The sequence below is a fragment of the Lissotriton vulgaris genome, chromosome 7 (assembly GCF_964263255.1).
Source record: "Lissotriton vulgaris chromosome 7, aLisVul1.2, whole genome shotgun sequence".
In the NCBI taxonomy this organism is placed as follows: domain Eukaryota; kingdom Metazoa; phylum Chordata; class Amphibia; order Caudata; family Salamandridae; genus Lissotriton; species Lissotriton vulgaris.
In genome coordinates, this window is record NC_141695.1 from 864,737,374 (window position 1) to 864,754,001 (window position 16,628).

Below are 16,628 nucleotides of genomic sequence, written 5' to 3' on the forward strand. Positions count from 1 at the left end.
ATAATTTTGGCAAAAGAAGGAGGAGTTTGTGGAATTTTAAAGGTGCAACACTGCTGTACCTACATTCCTGATAAAAGTAAAAACATTGAGAAATATATTACAAATATTACAGAATTGCATAGAGAAATTGAACCACTGGAGGTTGATGGTGTTCTTGAGAAACTTGGTAGAAGTTTTTCAGCAGTTAAAAATTGGTTTTATGAAATAGGTAGATCTATTATAGGGAAAATACTAATTCCAGTTACTGTAATAATAATAATAGTGATCTTAGTTTTGAGATTAAGTTGTCAATGTAGAAAAAGAAGACATTTTAAAAGATCTTTAAAGAAAGTAATTAAAGAAAAACAAGACAGGGAAAGAGAAAAAGGTGATATTGAGATGGAATAGTTTAAAGAGAAACTTTATCAAGACAGAAAGAAAGTGTAACTCATACTAACTAAAAGAATTTGAAACATGTTGAGATAAAATTTTCAACATTTTGGAAGATATATGGTGATAAAATCACCAAAGGAGGGCGTTGATGGAGCAAAGTGGAAACAAAAGTTTTTGTATACCCCTTGCAAAGTCAATTCTCCATAATAGTAACATGTATTCATTTTAAGGTTTTGAAGTTAACCAACATAGAATAGAATGCACTTACACAAATACACGTGGGATACTAAATTGCATGTAATTGCCAAGCACAATTTACTAATCTGTTATTCATTTTGTCCTAAAAAGTATGCATTTGTCATAATCTAATTGAAAATTGCATGGATGTGCTTTCTGTCTTTTTAATTGTGGCATAAATCATGAAGATTGGTAAGTAAAATCACGCATATATGTAGTCTAAAGCTAGGTAAATACTAACTGGGATACTATTAGAAAGGGGGAGGCAAACAGAAGGGCTTTATTTCTCAAATTTACATTAATTTGTGTTTGTTTCTATAATAGTTCTTAAATTGTGGCTTATGTGGCCTAAAGAAAAAGGAGGCTGACTGCGACTCAGAGTTTGTGAGGAAGTGAGCATGCGCGGGGAGAAGTGCGAGCTACCTGTGCCTGTACAGAATGGGTCAAGGACAGTGTGGCCTGCCACTTGGAATAGATGTCAACTTTTTCGAATGTCAACATCTTGAACGTGGGAATAGGGCATCGAATAACAAATTAAAGGACACAACAGAAGAAGCATGACATGAACAATGGGCTTACTATTGTTTTCAATTATAACGATGACTTTGCAGAAATTGAACAGTAATGCGATGAGGTGATGCTCATCCTCCCCTTAAGTGACCAATCAAGGACAGTCTAGACCCCTAAAGTTTCAACTTTTCGATAGATAAGTTAGTGAAAAAGGGTATCAAATAGGACATTTGGGACGAATAAAGAAGCTTGCTTTTCGATCTAATCTTTGCATCCCGATAAGCTGTTGGACTGCGCAATTTCCCTATGGCGCAGGGACTTTTACATTTTTCTGAACTTTAACTTTTGAATGGATGCGGAGTCCTATGCGAGGGGAACATCGAGACAGATAGAGAGATGTTCTTTAGGAACTATTCTGTCTTATGCTGATGTCTGCGTTTCTACATTTTGGTAATATTGACCTTTTCTTATTTTGTAAACTGTCATGCTAATAAATTAATGTTTTGAATTTTAAACTTTTCCTTTCAGGTTATTAATGTATAATTAAATTTTCTTTGAAATAAAACAGAGGTCATGCTAGGAGATTTCATCTCTAAATAAAAATTACATAAATGGAGAATTAAGCAGGCCTTGTTATCCTTTTACTAGCTGATCCATTGACAAATAATGGTGGGGTGTTTTAATGTTTTCTCAAATCAAAACCATGGTATTAAAAATTAAACTGCAGATGTAAATAATGTGTTACATTTTAGTTTTATACACTCTGCTATAATCTAGCAGCTCTCCGTTGCTCTTCACCAAATACTCGGAGCAGGGTAAATGGGTGTATGAATGATTTACAGTGTTATGGGCCCACTGATGAGTAATTTGTGAATAGTTCCTTGGATTAAGGTGATGGTTTACAGAGAATTTCTGGAGATGCGCTGCATCACAAGGAAAGAAATCAAGATGAAAAAAATTAAAATATGAATGAGAATTATGGTAAGAAAAAGGGTCCTAAATACTAGATAGTAAATGGAAACACACATTTCCATTTACGTCATGCAATAGTCACCAACTGTCCTAGTTAGTCTAAAAGCTAAGAAAGCCTCACAATTAGAATTGCGTTTTTTGGGTGAAAGAGGGTGTGACAGGGAAGCCAAAAAATAATACAGCCGAGACACTCACTTGAAGTAAAGATACTTCCAGAATAAAGTAACTGGTGAGAGTGGAGAGAAAGCTTCTGGGAGAGTGTAAAGGAAGGTAAGTGAAAAACGGGTATGGTTATATGTTCCAAAAAGTGACAATAAATGTGAGTCGAAAAAAGTACCTGGGTATTGAATTCATACAGGCCTAGGCATATGCCAAACATGCTACATATATGTACTGACCATTAACACAAATACAGACCTTGGAAAAAAAAACGCACCTATTGGGCAGGGCAATAAAAAAGAAGTTTGCACCTTCAACCGGTACAAAATATTTGCACTTCCAGGAGAGTGCACAAACTACACTCTGTGCTCTGCAAGTGATGTAAAAAGCCCGGCTACAGGGCAAACACACCCAGCACTGGTGCAGTGTATGTGAGATGTCTCTGCAGTCACGTTCCATTTAGTTCCTTCTGCATTGACACCGGAAGTCCTGCTCTGGAATAGTAACTGATGAATTACCTGGACTGATTTCCGCCGCCTAGCTAGGCTGGGGGTCCAGGCTGCGGAGCATCTCCTGCTGGAAAACCCTTAGTGTGCTCCATGTGGTACAACATGGCCATACTCTCGCACGCCTCCTCTGCATGGGTCTGGCACGGGATGGGGAGTTGGCCGCACGTAAAAAGCTGTTAGGTGGGTAAGACTGAATGGGCGTGAAGGTGGCTGGCCGTGAATGCCGGCTCAGGCTTTACGAAATGTAGTGCTAAAGGGCGCGATATAATTAAAGCGACGGGGCAAAATATCCCCCAAAAAAGCCTGCAATGGGAAGGCGGCAAGACTGTGAGAAAGGCTCAGGCAAAGCCGTGTGTGGTACTACGAGTGGGTTGGAATGATCAGATTATGTGGTCCTGGAGCACTCTTTCTGCAATCACTTTATATCAAGTTTCAAGGTCATTTTATTTTGTCTGATTAATTAAAATCTTACAAAAGTTAAGTTATCATCAAAGTTAAAAAGTTATAAATCAATAATATGAGGTTTATATTTACAAAAACCTTATTATATAAAAAAAAGTAATAGCACAATCCATTAGTAAATCAGATAAAAACCTCCAGCTTTTTCCCAGCAGCACATAAACATTTTGAAAATGCTGAATTCATTGTTAATTCTTCAGAATGTAAACATGCTATCAGGGCTTGCCGACATGTCCTTACTCCACGATTATTGAATAATTTCTTAAGAGTAGATTTTCTTTCATATTCCAACACCGGGCAAAGACACAATAAATGTACAATGTTCTCTTGGCCGGATTTACATAGCCTGAATAGATTATTCTCCTCTGTTCTCTTCCATAGAGGTAAGTGACATAATTCTAGCAAACAACCGAATCTAGCATTAATGAAGATTTATTTTGTGTTTCTTAGACCATGATGTTTCTAGATATTTTTTAAACTTTTTTCCCTCAAATCCATTTATGATCGGCCATGCATGATTCATTTTTTATAAGAATATCTTTATCCTTTATCAAGGATAAATGGTTAGTAAGTTTATTAATAGTTTTTTAAGCTTTCCTGCACAATTGTATTATTCCATATCGATGTTATACCATATTCGTCTATCGCTGTATTTAGATAGGACCAAACATGTAATTCTCTGTTATCTTTTACTTCTTGCCATAACAGTCAAGACATTTGGTTATCTTGATCATTTATTATTCTATTCCATACGTTAAGTGTTTGCTCTTTCCTTGCGTAATGCTGATTATTTAATCTAAATTCCAGCCTCATCTGTGCTTGTGAGGCATTCTTTGGCAGGGAGAATAACATTTTGTAGGTTTTTGCAATCGCACTATTAATAACCTCTGCATCTTTCCCATTCATTGCCTCGCTACCATACGTTAAAGTCGTTAGTAGTTTTGCAGCGATTACTTTTAAAAAGGGGAGATAGGACAAGTCACTTATAGCCTTCTGAATAGTTCTAAATGCCGCAACCAGGATATTTGCTTTCCTTGTAATATCCATTTTTTGTGGTAAGAAGTTTCCATTGTCATTAAAAATAACACCAAGATATTTATAGGAACCAACTTGTTCTACTTCGTTGTTTTCCAAAAAACATTTATATTTATATTTAAGTTGCATGTTTTTAGTAATAACCATTATCTCGGTCTTAGCTTCATTTATTACCATGCCATTTTCCTTTGAATAATTTAAAATACAATCGATTAATCTTTGCAATCCAATTTTAGTGTGACTTAAGAGTAGGACGTCATCTGCATACAACAAGTTGGATATTTGTTTGTCTGCTAACTTTGGTGGATGTGCATTCGTTTCATTCAAAGATGTAGAAAGATCAGCTAAAAATAAATTGAAAAGTAGGGGGCCCAGGACGCACCCTTGTTTTAAACCCCTAGTTGTGGGGATTTCTTTTGTTAGTGTGCGTACAGCACCAATCCTCACCCTGCTCCAAGTATCTGAGTGCAAAAATGTAATAATTTTTAACAAAGTATCAGGGATGCCTAGTTTTTCAAGTTTTATCCACAAAAGTTGTCTGTCAACACAATCATAAGCAGATTTAAAATCCACAAAACAAAAATATAAAGGTTGTTTTGCTAAAATTGCCTTATCCATTAGTACGGATAATATTAATATATTTGTAGAGGTTCCAAGACCTTTAATGAAGCCTGTTTGGTTCGGGGGCAGTACCTGCTTTTCCTCTGCCCAATCTGTTAAAATCTTTAATAAAATCCCAGCAAATTTTGCATCTGTATCTTGTAGGGTAATTAAACGGTAGTTTTCCGGCAATTGCCAAATACCTTTCTTAAAGATAGGGGATATTAGTACCCCCCCTCCATAATTTAGGAATTAATCCACTCTGAGCCACTTCATTAAAAACATCAGTTAGATATGTGGACCAAAATTCTGGATCTTCTTTATATAACGCAAACGGAATACCATTGGGACCGGGTGCCCCATCTTTTTGTTTCTTTATCAGCTTGGCCACTTATGATTGAGTTATATCGATTTCATAATCACTTTCTCAGTCCGATTTAACCACTTCTTTCTGTATGTTACCTTCAATATTTGCTGATGTCTCTTGGTTTAAATGTTTATAAGAAACGTTTACCATTCATCTTCAGTTAGGGCAGATCCTACAGCAGTGTTTATTTGGTTGGGCTAGACAGTTAATCAGTCTCCAGAATTCCCTTGAGTTTGTTTGAGCACCTGCGTGAAAGATTTGTGTCCAAAATTATTGTCTAACTTTAATTTTCATTCCAAATCAACTTCCTCAAGTTATAATTAGTATTTCTTAATTGTACTCGTATATCTTCATTTAAAGGAAACTTGATTAATTGTTTCCTAAGTCTGTTGCAGGTGCGTCTAATTTTTCTTACAGTATATGGAAGAATGACGTTAATTTCTCCTATTTCAGTCCGGTTCACTTGCTTTGTTTCTACACTTACGTCTTTTTCATCAGACCACTATTTTCTGTGTAAAATGTTCCCATTGCTCAAATACTGTTATCATCGTAGTTTCGTTAAAACACTCTAACTAGATTTTGTGTTTTTTCCTTTATATCATCCGCGTTATTTGTTTTCCATATAAGATTCCTGTAGTTGATGGTACAGGTCTGGCCTTAAGTTGTCAAATACTTTTGAGATTTTGAACAGGATAGTTTTATTTCCATTATTTTTTGACTATGGTCACTATCGGGCACTTCATTGAGGTGGTAGGAAATCACTTTATTAAAGATATATAATGATGCCATTGTATAATCAATTCGTGAATTACCATTCTGCGAATGAAATGACCAAGCAGGTGGTATGTCCATTGGGAACCTACTGTTCAATATTCTTAGTCCCAATGCCTCCATGTCCATCAAAATGTTACTCCCAATTTTATTTTGTTTGATATTTGTTCTAGGTTTGGTTGCTTGTTCAGGGATTTCTCATTGTTGGTTTTGGGACTGGACAAAGCCCTCCCGAAAAAAAGATATTAACAGATTAAATTAAAATCACCTGATACGATGTAATCTGCCAACGGGTCTTCCAAGATTTGCTCCAGAAGGAAATTATTTAGAGCAGCACACATTTCTTTCCTAGAGGTCTGTTTTGGTGGGATATATATGTTAACTAAATTATGTTTTTTTGTATCCTACTTTTGCCAGATATGTATTGCAGCTTTACAGCAAGAAAATTAGAGTTATTTGTTACTAAGTGCTCATGATTTACTTTTAAGTCTATCAATATGAATATTGCAAGCCCCCCGCATGGACGACCAAATTTGTGATTTTTTATTGCAGGTTCAAAGTATTGTTGTAACATAAATGGGTCCATTGCCCATGTTTCCTGCAACAGTATAACATGACTGGGTCTTGGTAATGCATCTATTTGGGCGTCTTTCAATTTTTTACATACCCCATTTATATTCCATGAGCATATTCTTATTATATTGCCAATCCACTTCCGGTAGTTGGGATACGCACTCCTTTAGTGGTCTGTGTACTCAAAAATTCTTAGTGGGTGGGTAGTGCCCGTGGGGTTAAACCCTCTGTACTTGGGTTGAAGTAAATGTTTGACACACTGTTCTCTCGAGAAAAGTGTCTCCCCAGAGCACTCGATGCCAAATATTCAATAAAGATTCAAAAGTGTGTAAATAGGTTCAAGAAATCTTCTTTAATTGTTCATTTTAATTCCATTTCATGATTCATCTTATGATTTATAAATTTTCAACTCGTTGGCCCAATGCATTTCGGGCTAAGCCCTTCTTCGGGGGCCCTGTACAATTCTGTAGTAGCGCTTTATTCACCGCACTAATCTCGGGAAAAGTCGGGTAAAGTGTTCTTGGCGTGTCCTCGAAGGAGTCCGGTTGAAGAGAATTCTTATTATAACACTGTCCCTATTCTGCTCTATTAATGCAGTCTGTGTTGGATTTTGTCAATGATTTTTGTTAGCATGTAAAGCTGTCGCAATCCATTTTTCGTTTATTCCATTTGTATTTTCTACTTCTGTTTTCATAGAATTTTTTTCTTCAAGAAATGTTTTTCCAAGGGAATTTTTTAATATGGAATAAACTGAACAATTTTTTTCCGGATTTGGCTTTTTTGTCGGACTATCTTTTTTTAAAAAAGGTATTGGATAGACCTTTGGAGTCGGTTGACTAATTAGTATCCCCCAGTTTTGAATGGTTCCTTGCTCTTGCATAATTAAGTACGCTATAGGCACGGAGGCCACCTTTAAAAGCGTTAGGGGTTGCCCACCTTCCGGATTAGGTAAAAAACCTACACATTCAATTTCTTCAGATGTTACTTTTTCTAATGTTGTTATTGTTTTCAATAGCCGAAGAATATTTCCTCTATTCAAAATGTTGTGTTTGCCCCTTGAGTCATAACAGTGTGAAGATAATTTGTGCAGATTTTTTTTAAGAGGCCTGCTGCTCTTTTTTCCCCACAATTCTTCCCTGTTCCTCATATGTAATTTGCCGATTATGGCCACTTCTTTCAATCACTAGCTTATCCCATGTATTTTTAGGTCTCATTTCCACCATAATTTCTTTTACTTTCAAAGAATTAATCGTTGATTTATCAACCCGCAATTCATTACTTGCTTGGTTATCGTTGTGTTGGTTCGTATGCCCACCAATGCTTAGTGCGGTGTTTTGATCCTGATATATTGTCTTCTGGGTCCATGGACCCATATAATTCTGTTCATCGTTCTGATTATGCACGGCAGATTTAGGTTCAAGCCGATTTAGGGGCCTCATCCCTTGGGTCATATTGTTTTTTGCTTGTTCACTTTGTATATCACAAGAAGTGATCTCTTTTATTACACAACCATTTACATTGAGTTTGTATAGTACTTCTTTTTCTTGGGCTCTATTTACTTCAAATTCTGGAGAACAAGGCCTTTGATTGGTACTATCTGCTAGTGTAATTATATTTGTCGCGAGGAAATTTTGTTCGCCAATACGGTCCCGGATTTGATGAAGATGGCATAATATTTTCCCTTTTTTTCCAGATTCCATTCCGGTCACATTGCTGTCTTGGTTTCCTGGTGATTCTTTCCTTAGATTTCCTCCTATGTCAACTGGATCAGAGGGTGTGCCCAATCTAGTGTCTATTTTTGCTGCATTTTAATTTTTTAATGGTGTATCCATATTAATATCTGTTTTTGTTGCACTATCCTTTTTTGCCTTATTTCTGGCTTCAAGTAGTTTTTTTCTTTGTCTTTTTGTTATTTCAAAGGCCAATGAATCCTCGTCGTTCTCTCCATCTTTCTTCAACACATATGAAGAATCTGTCAGTATTTCAATACCTTTTGTCTTATTTATATCTTGTTTTATACTCTGTATTATTGCCATGTCTGGTATAATAGAGTCCTCGTGCCTATTTTTTCACCCGGGTGCTCAACCTTTCTTTCTTCTGCACAAGCCGGTATCTTTTTCCTGAATGACACCACTGCTCCTTACGATATTCCTTTTTTTTTACAATATCTTTAGGATTGTATTCACAACATCCGGAATATTTACCAATTTGTTAATTAAGGGCGCATATGTACAATCAAAATAATTTGAAGCCGCTTCCCTTTGGGCTTTAATGATGAGAATATTCAATTCAGACAATTTATGCTCAATCCCAGCGACTGCATTTGCCATAACTCCGAGTATGCCAATTTGAGTATCCATTTTATTTGATTGTACTGTTAGAGCTTCAAGAGTTAATACTGATGTTTGATAAAATATATCCTATATGGATCCCACGTCTTGGTTGTCTTTATCTTTTGCTTTTTTGTCCATGTGTGTTTCCATAGCACACATTGAAATGTTGATGTCATCACGTTCACTTTCTTTATTTGTTGTTGGTAATGCCTCTTTTGGCATAGCCATAACATTATTACTACTAGGATCATCATTTGTAAATTCCGGTTGGTTATTGCTTCCTAGAATTTTATTTATAATAACTGGTGTTTTTATTTGATTTATGGCGGGCTGTTCTTGGTTTTCAGAACTCTGTCCCATATCCTTTTTTTCCCCAGAAGCATTAATTTGCTTATTTGGCCCGTATAAGGAATTCATTATACCAGTGATGCATTTTTGTTGGTTTCTCGATTTAGTGCACAGTTATGTTATGTTATGTTAGGAAGAATTTATAAAGCGCACGGTCACCGAAGGTTTCATGGCGCTAATCGGATGAATGTAGATGCGGGAGACCAAGTTAATAAGGTTGTACGAAAAGCCATGTCTTCAAGGCCTTTCTGAAGCCCAGTAAGTTGTTGCAGTTCCTGACTGAGAGTGGAAGTGAGTTCCAGAGCCTGGGTGCCAAGTAAGAGAACCTGCATCCGCCCTGCCTTTTTAATTTGATGGTAAGAAGATGGGGGTGGGGGTGGGCAGATCGGAGGTTATGTATGGGGGCATATTTGGTGATCCGACTATTAAGAAATCTTTGACTCGTACAGTGCAGTGCAGTGTTTTGAAGACTATGCAGCCTGTCTTAAAGGCGGCACAATGTACTATGGGCAGCCTGTGTAGTTTAGCCAGTAAAGGCCTGGCTGATTGCCATTTCGGCTGTTTATGGATCAGTCTCACCGCCTGATTCTGGGCCATTTGGAGGCGGTTAAGCACGCACTGAGGGAGGCCAGTATACAGGGAGTTAGAGAAGTCCAGGTGTGAAAGTACCAGAGCAATAATCACTGGAACCAGGGCTGGATGGGATAGCAAGTGTGAGATTTTCCTTATTTTACGCAGCTGGAAAAGGCTAGAAGAAACCACAATGCCTACCTGTCCTCTCAGAGTGAGGTCGGAGTCTATTGTCACCCCAAGACTCTCTACTGATAGGGAAGGGACTGGGGTGGGCCTAATTCGCCTGGCCAAAAATGAGACAGTGAACAGTGTATCTTCATTGACTAAATCCTCATTTTTTTCCCTCTATGTCAGCCTCCTGCGGTGGATGTATTCTTGATCTTATCAATTAGTGTAAATTCCTTCATTGGTTTTTCCAACCTATTTTTATCTGTCTCTCTATTTCCCGTTTCTGGAGGTAATGTTTGATAACCTGGATGTAATAGATGTAATGGGTCCACATCCTCTGTTTGCTCTTTTATTTGTCCATCACGATCTTCAGTTTGCCGTTCTTTTACCTGGTCCAATTCCCAGTCTACATCAATTATATATATGTTCTCTTTCAAATTGTTTGTTGGCTTGATTGGAGTCTGTAAACTATTTGCTTCTGCTTCTAATTGCATTGACATGAGTGTGGTTGTTGGATCTCGCATGAAGTCAAATTTCTGGGGGATTTTTGTGGATTTTTCTAACATCCTGGCTATTGGTGAGATGAACTTTTTGACTTGCCCCCTTTATTTGAGCTTTAGACTTTTTTAGTACCTTCGGTGCTTGAGTTTTCCGGGCACGTCTTTTTGTCGTACCCACAGTTCTTTCTTTACCTGAGCGCATTTCCAGTAGAAGCCTTGCTTTCCCCCTTTTTTTTTTCTTACCTCAAGAATATCTAAATACTTGTTCTACCAATGAATTGCGTATTTACTTGTGCGCCACAATATACACCACAATATACGCAACAGTTTAGGCAGTACAAAGATGATAAATAGAATATAAAAATTCACAAGCTCACTTTCCACAAGTGCGAGCGTGTCAGCGTATCAAGGTGTCAGTAGCTCACCCACTACTGCTTTCGCTCTGCTCGCACTGTTTTCCCTAATGCTCACTGTTGTAACTTGTATTGTTCCAATCTCCTGACCTCCCGTGTTTCCCCCCACCTTAACCCAGACAATGGTATGATCCGCCCGTCAGCCCGGCGCTCGCTATGGAATGTTGACATAGCAGCTGGGTTCATGGTTGACAGGCGGACGGTTTCACGTGTGATGTTCTTTACTGAATAAAACTTACACTACCCACATTGGTGTACTTCTTTGCAACAATTTATGGCGATGAGGTGAGGAGACTGTGCCAGGGACAGTGGATTCCGTCCCCCTGGTGTGAGCTAATTGGCTGTCAACGAGATGTGAACGGAGTCCGTGTAGAAAAGCAGAGGAAGATTGAGGAACTGCTGTGGACGGACGCTAAAGTTAAGGTAAACAAGGAAAGGTTCAACGCTGCGGAGGGCGCTTGGGAACCCTAATTAATCTTTATGAGGCAAAAGTAGAGGAACTTATGTAGAACATACTGTGGGGATGGTATTTATTCGAGTGCCAGGTCGGGCACTGTGAGCAGTGAATACTTGTGTTCGAAGGGGACCCTCGATTTAAACTGCCATTTGACTGAGAGGTTAAACGCGCATAGTGGTTTGTTAAACCCGTAGAGACTGGCAGGGAAAGGAACGTGTTGATTGCTGCATGTCTTTGCGCACAAGTTTTGGGAGCTCGTTGGCAGGTCATCACGGTCCGGTGAGGAGGGACGGCGAGTTCGTGTGTCAAGTCGGGCACAGGTGTCTCTAAGGTTCTGTGGGGTAGCGAGTCAAGGAAGTAAGCGACGTGTAACCCCAGGAGTCGCTGCGTGAGAAGGTTAGCTCGTGTGTCTAGCCGGGCACAGGAGGAGCGCTTGGTGGTGTCATCGGCAGCGCACGCTGTGAGAACGCAGGGTTGGAACTGTGTGGCACTGAGGTGTAGAATAGGCAGCACGCTGGAGTTTCAGTTGGGGAAAATCAGTCAGGATTAACAACCACGCTGCGCACCCCCGACTGAAGTGAACGTTCGTTGAGCTCGTTCGTGTGGCGCTGCACTAAGCGGAGAGAAATGACGAAGAGCAGCGTGAGGGAAAACGGAGCCTCGCTAGAGGTTCGCTTCTGAAGTAAACGCATATCCAAACGGTGCTTTTCATGAAAAGTTAACTATCTACATTGTAAGCTGTACGATCATTACCTCAAGGTTCACTGTTATTCACGCAGCCTTTTCCTCACAGGAACTTGCTTGGGAAGACCTCCTTCACAGGAAGTTCCCGCCACCAACAGGATAGGAACTGTATTGCTATTGGGTGCTCTGTTCCTAGTCAGTAGAAGAAGAAAGGGGACTTTTGTCTTTTTCTGCTGTATGGCTGAATTCGTGTTTATGTGTGAGTATTGTAGTTGGAGGGAACTGTGATATTTACAGTTTTTCGGCCTTCCCATCCAGCTAGAAAACACAGGTCAGTCAGAAGTCTCAGGTCATTTATGGCAATGGCAGGCGCAGGAATGAGTCGGCCTCCACCTTTCCTCAATGAGTTAGGAGAACCTGTAATTCCCTGGAGAAGGTGGGAAGGCATTTTCAAGTCGTATTTGATAGCCATTGGAGGTAGCAATTACACCAATTTACGTAAACAACATATTACTACACAATTTAGGAACACATGGGAGAAAAGTTTATGAAGACATAACAGGGAGATTGGTGGAGGATGAACAAGAGGAGGTGGAGGAAGGTGTCAATGTCTATGAAAGCACATTAAGGGAGCTGGCGGCTCACTTCAAGGAGAAAATAAATGTGGTGATGGAAAGGCATACGTTTTTTAAGAGGGTGCAGAAGAGGGAGGAGAAAGTGAGCGCTTATATTGCTGTGTTGAGAGGACTATCAGCCACATGTGAATTTGGGCAGCTCACTGACTCTTTGATTAGAGACCAACTTGTGAGATGCACAAATGACACCAAAACTCAAGAGGAACTGCTTACTAAGAATCCCAATCTAGAAGAAGCCATAAATATAGCTAAGGGCCTAGAACACACCGCGCGGTGTATGAGAGAGATGAAATCTCAGGAAGGGTTAAACAGGGAGAAAGCAGAAAACAAGTCAAGCACAGAGGGAGATACAGTTTGTAAAGTAGGAGACAAAAGCAAAGAGATGAACCGTGGTAAATCGAGCACAATGGTGTGTTTTAAGTGTGGAAGTCCTAACCATTTGGCTAATAACTGGAAGTGCCCTGCAAGAAACGTGCAATGTAGAAAGTGTAACAGGTGGGGGCATTATTCCAAGGTATGTAAAGCTCCCGGTAAAGCAGTGCATGTTATAGAGGAGTCCTCCCTGGATGAGGAAAGGGAAAAATCCTATATCTTCCAAGTGGGTGAAGAGGGTGAAAATAATGAGGACATTTACCCCAAATGTGATGTTTTACTTGATGGTGTAAAGTTTAGTATGTATGCTGATTCATGCTCTCCTTACACTTTGGTAGATAAAAATGTATTTGAGGATAAATTTGCAAACCATCCTGTCAAAATGATGCAAGCCGACATCAGTCCCAAGGGGTACAACAAAGGGAAAATTCCGTTAGAGGGTATGGTGACAATGAGAATTTCCTTTAAAGATAGACACACAGTGGGAAAAGTGTATGTATCCACTAGTGGCTCGACTCTTTTGGGCTGGAAACACCAAAAGGAGTTGGGTATTACCTTGGACCCGAACAACAAAGAGCAGGTGCTATTAATTGACCCGGCAGGCATAGCAGGTGATCTCACCGAGGAGTTCAAAGAGGTATTCAGTGACAGCTTGGGAGTTTTTAAGAATTATATGCACAAGATCATACTAAAGGAGGGGGCAGTACCAGTGGTGCACAAGACCAGGTCCATACCATTGCGTATGAGAGAACCTCTCCAGCAGGAACTTCAGAGGTTGGTCAGCCAGGGAGTCATTACAGAAATTGAGAGTTCAACCTGGTTGGCCCCGATCGTGATCACAGCCAAAGATGGAGGGAACAGCATCAGGCTCTGTGTGGACCTGAGGGACCTTAACGCAAATATTCTGGTGGACAGGTTTCCCCTTCCAAGGATAGGCGAGATGTTGAGCACGATTAGGGGGGCTAGGTATTTTAGTGTGCTGGACCTGTCCTCTGCCTATTACCAAATCAAACTCCACCCGGATTCACAAATACTAACGGCATTTACCACCCCTTTCGGAAATTTCAAGTTCCAGCGAATGCCATTTGGTCTGGCGTCAGCGGCCGCGGCCTTCCAAAGAATCATGCAACATGTGTTAAAAGATTGCAGGAACACTCTCTGCTTCCAAGATGACATTCTGATCTTCGGTGACTGCGAAGGAGAACACAATGAAATAGCAAGGAAGGTGTTGGATAAGTTGAAGGAAGTTGGATTCACCACTAAACCATCCAAATGCAAGTTAGGGGTTTGCTCGGTGGATTACCTAGGACACACCTTATCGGAAGAAGGCATTAAGCCCAAGCACGACCTGGTCAGAGCAGTGAGAGACGCACCCACTCCCGAGAGCAAAGAGGACGTATTATCGTTCTTAGGGCTTGCTGAATACATGGCCAAGTTCGTCAAGGATTTTGCAATGGTGTCACAGCCGCTAAGAGACTTGATCAAGAAAGACAGCGTCTTTGCTTGGGGAGAAGAACAAGAAAGGTCGATAAACTGCATAAAGAAAGCAATTATTGAAGCTCCGTTTATTGGGAAGTTTGACCCGAATGGTGCAACTGTCATCTATACTGATGGCAGCAACAAAGGAATAGGGGCGACGTTGGCGCAAAGAGAGGGGAGCAAGGTCAATGTCGTGGCTTTCGCTTCCAGAACACTCACTTCTTCTGAGAAAAACTACTCAACCATAGAGAAAGAAGCTCTAGCAGTTTATTGGGCCATCTGTCACTACAAGTTTTTCATCTGGGGAACTCCATTTGAAGTACAGACCGACCACAAACCACTGGTCTCGCTGTTCACAAGGAAGGAAATGGAAAGCATGACGCCCCGCATAGCTAAATGGGCTGTGGGCCTGCAAGCCTACAATTTCAGAGTATCCTACATACCAGGGCAACAGAATAGGGTTGCCAATTTCCTATCAAGAGCACCAGCGGTAGGCGAGGAGGAGGAAGATGTGGCGGGTGAATCGATTCTTGAGCTGCGATTAGCGGCAGTGGAGAAGGAGTCGTGGGTAACCCAGATGGATCGAGATGAAGTACTGAAGAAAGTAAAGAGGAATATACTCACGGGTTGGCCAAAAAAGTGCAAGGACATGGAGACAGAGATCCAACCGTACTGGAACGTGAGGGAAGACCTATCAGTAGAAGGAGATTTCGTACTGAAGTCTGGGAAACTGGTCCCTCCAGAAGCTTTAAGAAGCCAATTAGTGGAACTAGTGCACGAAGGACACTTAGGACGTAGTTTAAGCAAGGCCAGGCTTCGTACAGACTACTGGTTTCCAACAATGGACAGTGAAATGGAGGACAAAGTGCGAGACTGCTATGCGTGCAGTTTGAGCGACAAGTCTAAAGTTACGAGACGAGCACCCCTGTCTCCAGTGGAGGTTCCCGAGGTTCCGTGGGACAAGCTAGGCTTCGACATAACCAGACCCATCCATGGCAAAGGGCCCCAAGACTGGTACCTACTGGTCCTGGTGGACTACTACTCAAGCTGGATAACCAGCAAAACTGTCCACAACGTAAACACCAAGGCGATCATTGAATTTCTGAAAGAGGTATTCTCGAGGGAAGGAATGCCATTGACCCTAGTGACAGACAATGGGGTGCAACTGATCTCAGAAGAGATGACGGAATTTCTCAAGAACTGCTCCATAATCCATGTTCGCACCCCACTGTATTGCCCAAAGGCAAATGGCAAGGTGGAGAGAGTAAACCGCATGCTCAAAGAGTGCATACAGTTGGCCAATCAAGCTGGGGAGAACATAGATGCAGCTATAAGAGACATGCTGTGGGCGTACCACACCACACCCAAGTCCTCAACGGGTTGCACGCCATTTGAGTTACTGAGGGGAAGGAAAGCTGGCACCAAGCTGACCCCCAGTTGGATGGGAAGAAAACAAATAGAGGAGACGGACCACAAAGAGATCAAGAGGAGGATTGAAGCCAGCCAACAGAAGTCCAAGGAATGGTACGATAAGAAGTGGGGAGTGAAGGAGAGAGAATTCCAACGTGGACAAAAAGTCTATATAAAGAAACCGGAGAGGCTGAGAAAAGGGAGTGACAAGTTCTATGCCCCCAAAACCGTCAAAATGCAAAACAGGAACACTGTGGTCATGGAAGATGGGAGGCTATGGAGCCATGATCGGGTTGTTCCAGCAGGTGGGGAAGAACTTAGGTCAGACACGAGAAGGTTGGAGGGTGGAAACGCCAGGGGGGGGGTTGAGAGTAGACCGGAAGAGCGAGAGACCTAGGATCACCCCACATTGGCACAAACAGTACCTGATGAGATAGTACCTGCAGTGTAACCACAAGAGTCATAAAGGGGTCTTCTGCGTAAGACCATCAGTCGGGACTCGGGCGGGGGGTAACCTTTTCCTCTCGCCAACGTGGTGGACATCCTCCACTCCTTTCCGTCCTTCCCTGCTCTTCTTTTTTCCTAAGGGAGGATGATGTGTTGTAACTTGTATTGTTCCAATCTCCTGACCTCCCGTGTTTCCCCCCACCTTAACCCAGACAATGGTATGATCCGCCCGTCAGCCCGGCGCT

At 40.9% G+C, this 16,628-nt stretch overlaps 1 protein-coding gene across 1 annotated transcript in view; it reads right to left on the bottom strand.

Moving 5' to 3' along the window:
• Positions 1-16,628, bottom strand: part of GALNT10 (polypeptide N-acetylgalactosaminyltransferase 10) — a 952,883-nt gene that overhangs the window by 231,103 nt on the left and 705,152 nt on the right. The window lies entirely within an intron of this gene.